This window comes from Dermacentor albipictus, chromosome 8, assembly GCF_038994185.2.
Source record: "Dermacentor albipictus isolate Rhodes 1998 colony chromosome 8, USDA_Dalb.pri_finalv2, whole genome shotgun sequence".
NCBI lineage: Eukaryota > Metazoa > Arthropoda > Arachnida > Ixodida > Ixodidae > Dermacentor > Dermacentor albipictus.
The window spans coordinates 110,278,116-110,284,115 of record NC_091828.1 but is presented as its reverse complement, the minus strand read 5'-3'; positions in this window follow the sequence as shown (position 1 = coordinate 110,284,115).

Genomic DNA, 6,000 nt, shown 5'->3' with positions numbered 1-6,000 from the left:
TACAACAATTTTATTAAATTTTTTGAGTTTCCTGCGCAATAAAGATGATCCCGCTGGAGCACAACGTCTTGGAGTTTTGACACTCCCCCCTGCTTGTCCCGTGGTTTGCTACGCTGCTGTACTCATTACGCAACCATGCGTAGCAGCATAGCAGACTACACAGAGGAAGCCTGAGCGAGTATCAAAAACTACTCGACGTTCAGCGCCCACGTGATCACATTCTGAGATGTCATGTCATGACACATACCCTTCCTGAGCAATGAAAGTAAAATTGGTTGGTATAGAAAAGCTAATACAGTGATTTGAGGTTGTCGGCATGTTTTTCTAGGTTTCCAAGGTCTTGGAGCTTCATTTTAGTAAAAAACAATGATAAGTTGAAGATTCATCCTTATGGCTCCTTCAATAGCTAGCTGCCTTTCTATTCACCTGTATATACTTGGTATTGAAACACTTCCTGTTATAGTTGTAAAGCTAAAGGTAAATCGAGGACACCAGGTAAAGACAGCACAGGACCACGAATCCTTTCGAGTGTACTTTGTCTTGAGTGCTCATTATTTTTTCTCACTGCGCAGCTATAGGATGCAGTCATACAAACTCACCCAAGTTTCCGTGCTTCTAAATTTCAAGACTGCATTTTCATGCTTTTGCTATGTGGCAAGTTTAAAAATTTTGGACTCAATCGCAATATTTGGAGGGCCCCTGCTTAGTTAACTGGCAGAAAGCAGGTAGCTGGCAATTCACAGCCCGCGATAGTACGAGAGTGAACGCAAAATTACTGTCTTTCTTACTCCGCTAGGACACATTTAATGTTGTCGCTGTCATTTGCAAAGAAATCTTTTGTTGCACTGTTGCAGTACATAGCCAGCAACAGTGTAAACTCTTCTTTCTAACACAGAGCAGACTAACTCATCAGCGAACCCAGGAACCCGTCCAGCGATACAATGCTCCCGTTTTTTAGACATATACGTGTTTGCCTCGCAACAGACTCAAACAACGAGGAGCACACAAAGCGACGCAGGGAGTGTTTTCAATTACGGCCCTCTCGGTTGCCGCTGCTAATGGAAGCCGTTGTTTAATTTCTCGACGCAAAGGGATTGCCATGAATCAATAACCTACCCCTCGGAGTACTGGGCGCCTCACCGAAGAGTATCTTTGTCGGCCGGCGAGCCGAAAGAGATTAATTAGAGTGCGTAATTAGTCCCCTAAGAAGCCCCGCATAATGAAGCTCATCGACACTCGCATTCACTGAATCGTTCCTATTGCGAGCGTTTCGGACAGCGTACCTGTGTATCAGTATATGTAAGTGTGCTCTTCAGCGTGGAATGCAAAGCGCGTGGTTACTGTTGTGAAACAGCGGGCACTGGTTTTCGCGAACTTCTTGAATCGGCTGCTTAAAACAAGAGGGCGGGTTCGAATCCACAGCATGATGAGGCACTCCTTGCAAAGAGAATAGCAAACGTCCTCGTAACGCAAGAACCGTGAAACACTTTTAATTTCAACTCGATAGCCTAATGCACCGAACACTTTGCAACCAGCTAGCAAAGAAGAGGTACATATCATGCTGGGTATTACGGAGGCCGTAGATACAGACACTCTTTTTATTTGAATCGTACACACGTATATGCGTTGAAGGAATGAAAAGGCAAAAGCAGTTATACTTGTGCAAAAGCAAATTAAAAATAGAGAGAGTGACAAGCGCCGGCAGCCTTCTGTTAATAAATATGACAATAATAATATTTTGGCGCATCAATGTAGCGCTGTATATAAGCTTTCTGTGAACAACAGAACCATTGCAAGCATCATCTATTCTTATTGAATTTACCCACTCAATCGCACTGTGAATAAGAACGTAGTTGTTGAAGTTATCGCACACGTAAAGGCATTACAACATCATGCTGCGATATGACGCAGAGCGCGAGCAAGCACTCAAACCAAGGGTGTAATCAGTGACATTGATCTAATGTACAATGACGCCACCGTATCACACGTAAGAAGACGGTATTTCAAATTATTCATGTACATACGAAAGTGTTCTTTTAACTCAGTATTCGTAGAAGAGCCTCGTATGGCGTACTTGCTTCTGATAATGATGAGCATGCTTTCTGCATTAGTTGCCCGTCGTGGATACGACATTAGAATTTCCACAAATAAATATTATTTTAGATATAGATTTTTCATGTACTATAGGCAACGGAGGGGAACAAATACACTGTACTGGCTTAGTAACTATGTCGTAAGCACTGCTAAGGAAGAAGTCGAGGGTTCAAATCCCGAACGCGGCGCCCTACTGTGATAGCGTCACAATGAAACGCCTTCGGTGCGCCACGATTAAGGAGCACGTTAAGCCGGCCCTGATACATTTTGTGAACATAGTAAGGAAACGTTCCTGGTCTTTCGTTCTTTAACGTGCACCTAAATCTAAGTACGCGGGTGTTTCCGCCCCCATCGAAATGCAGCCACCGCGGCCGGGACTCGATCTCGTGACCTCGGGCTCAGCAGTCCGACACCATAGCCACTGAGCAACCACGGCGCTCACCAGACAAACCTCATTGCGCTTCCACACACTCTGCATTATAAAGGCCCTTGAATTGCTAAAAACGTAACCCCTAGAGGCTATGACGTAGTGGGTCGGCAAGGGAGTAATTTAGAGCGAGGCGGTTCCATTGACCCGTGAACTATCAAGCCAGAACTGAAATCGAATGAGCACCCTTGTTCCTGTATGGCCATAGACGAGCCACACTCGTTTAAGTCACAACTTCTCCTGGTTTGCTGGCGTGACTAAGGGATTTACTCGGTCGAAATAGGAAATACTGGCTATTATTGTGTAGCGGGTTTTTCCACAACCAATACGTCGTTCATTATCCAAAGGTTGAGAACATGACGTGGTATTGCAACAGGATAGCTGCAGGCGACAGCAGACACCACTGGCGTGGCGAAGACTCAACCTTTGCTGAGCACAGATCATGTTGCGTAAATACCATTTTTAAATAGCATGGCGCTTGTGTTTTTTTCCACGATATAATATAAAATGCGTTTGCAATTAAATACAAATCTGCCAGTAAATTCAATAAAATAATATATAAAAACAGAAAAAACACAAAAGGACACACTGAGCGTTAGTACACAGACGCAATATCACTTGGACGAGCCGCGCTCGCCTATTAAGTTTGGGCACTTGAGTATTATTTTCGATGCTTCCGGGTCCTTTCGTTAAGGTATTGTCGCGGGTGCATTCAGCATCCACAAAGTCGACAATGATTCTGGTGGTTGCGCTGTGCTGCTGCTGCCTGTTGCCTTGGCTGCAAGGCTGCGGCATCTTGCCACTCTTTGCTAATAAACAATCTCCCCGTAACAATACATCCGCATAATTTTGCTCCAACAATACGTCATCGAAATCACTGCAGTGAACACTGAGGAAAGAGATTTATGCACTCTGATTTCTCCGGACTGAACATCCCGAAGTAAAAGCCTCCACTCAAAGTTTAACTGACGAACTCAGTGAAGAGCCGAAAACTGGTATCGCTGAATCTTAACCTCAACCCGGGGAAATCCCTTTTTCAGAGGATAAGTTTCAGAGCAGAAGTTTGCTTAATATTTTTAATTCCTGTGAAAGATGAAAAGCATACGGAATTTGTATTTTTTAACCTGCATTTAAAAACAAAATATGTCGCTGTTCTCCAAAGCATTCATGTTGTAGTTTTACGTTACACAATTTGGGGAAAAAGCGATTAATATGCACGTAAGTGGGAGTGTAATTGTGCTCTTCTCATTCCGCCCACATTAAAATTTTGCTACCACGAGCGTCGTATATCCCATTGGAATAGGCGCATATTCTATTGAGACAGCGTGGCCGGTGGCCCAGGCTGATAGGCAAGCGATTATCTCGACAAGAAGGATTATCTCGACACAGATTATCTCGACACAGTTACAGAGAATCGTAACTAGAGGAACGTTTTCCTTATGATAGCGAACAGAAGATTGACGTACAAATTCAACTTCCTATAGGTTGTCTATGGAGAAGTTATTATCGCCGAGAAATACCTGAAGGAAGCTTATCGAGTTAAATACGTGCACACGTATGTAGTTTCGTGCGTGGTAACAGAACTGTTGCTGGAAGGTCATACCGTATACACTCGATCGTTCAAGAGCCGCACTTCCCGACTTAGCAGCTCAAAATTCGAAATAAAGGAACAGAAAGCGGGCCTGTTCTTCGACCGTACGCGCCTATCTTGCGGTGTCTTGAGGAGTTGATGTGAAAAGCTCTTAACCCAGCGACGTATATACCAAACGATGTGAAAGTAACGTAGGGCAACTGTATTTATTTGCCGAAAACAGCCAGAGCAGCGATGGTAGTGGCAGTAGTGGGAATTTAAATGCACCAGGAGCTTGGCGTTGCATGTGCGAACAGTTGCATGAATTTTGAAAACAAGATGACGAGTCAAACTATACTTGGTTCATAGTCTTAATAGGCAGTTCTTCACGCGCACCAGCACACACGCACATTGCTACTCTCGCGTATACAATAATAATTAGCAGTTGCCTGGTTTTTCGTTTGTTTTGTAAGTTACGCTCTGCTGAGTGTGTACGAGGAAGTGTTTTACTTATGTAATTTCGCGCTCGATAGCCCTTTTCAGTTGTAGGCGGAGGGTTGCCATGTCTGCTTTTCTTTTTTCAACTTCTTGTGCGCAGCCTGGTGCACTTCAACATCTGCCTATTATGGACATTATCAAAACAATGTGGCACGCTCGTTTGCTAAAAAAAAAAGACAATGCGTGGAATATACACGGTAAGAAAAATTGGACCGAAATGACTCGCCTCTGTGGAATAGCCGCAAATCGTCAGGATGGCAGAACAAACGTGCAGCCTTTACGCGAGTCTCTGCGGTATGTATCTTGGCACAGAAGAAACCTCGTAAGCGATTACGGCTTCTCCGTTTTACTTCTCGCGTATCGTGGGAATTGTATTACGCGACACGGGAAGGGAAACAGTATTGTCCCTCGACACGCTGTTGCCGTCTATTGGCCCCGAAATTAAAACAAAAACGTTTCCCGGATCGGAGACCTCTAGTTCAACGACTGCTCCGTTGTTTGCTCTGGGTGCCACGGTGCTTAGTAACGTTGCGTTGAGACAACAGAACGTCACGTCGATATTGAAGAGAGGGAGCCCAGCCACTTACCTACCGTCCCCCTACGATGTTTTATTCGCAGCCGCGAAGCAGTTTCACAAACCAAGGGTGAGTTGAAAGCTTCTAACTCATCCAGAAAGTGAACAGAAATGCTGCAGGCCACATTTTGCCCATTACACTATGTTTCCCTAAAGTTGTTCAAGACACGAGAATCAGTCCTGAGCTCAGCAAGAAATTAATGCGAGGGGAAGAATGCCACAAAAAGAAATAAAGGGAACGTGTCGGAGGAAGCTCTTCAAGGTCAAATGATAGCTTCCCGATAGAGCTGCTGAGATATGCTGGTGGAGACACTTTTTTTTGTTTATCTGCATTGGTTAATGACATAAGGCCCCTCAGTGCTCTGACATATTGACGTGTCGAAGCGCACTGGGAAGGTGATGTTCAGTCGCATCATAGGGCATGACGAAATACATGCACATGTTGAGGTATTATGTTCCTCGGTAGTTATGGTTATTCCATTAGAAACGGTATACCCAGCGGCTTGTGATGTGTTGCGGAATCTCTGACGAGTTTTTTTCTTCTTTTTTTGCGTGCAACGTTCGCCTGTCATTTCTGTAGGATAGCGAAAGTGTAGTGCATTGTGAACGACGACAAAACGCTGTATGAGGTCTTCACGTAGTGTCAGTTGTGCGTGCCAGCCTTCGTTGTCGCCTACGGGTCGATGTGGTCCGCGCTGGTTTCAGTGTTTTGATGCTTGGACAGGTCCAGCCATTTAAACGGCGTCTAGTAGTAAAAGAAAGATGTCGCTTTGAAACGAATCAAACCAACGGACGTCTAAGTCGTCCGTCTCTGAAATTGTTTACGCCGACAGAATC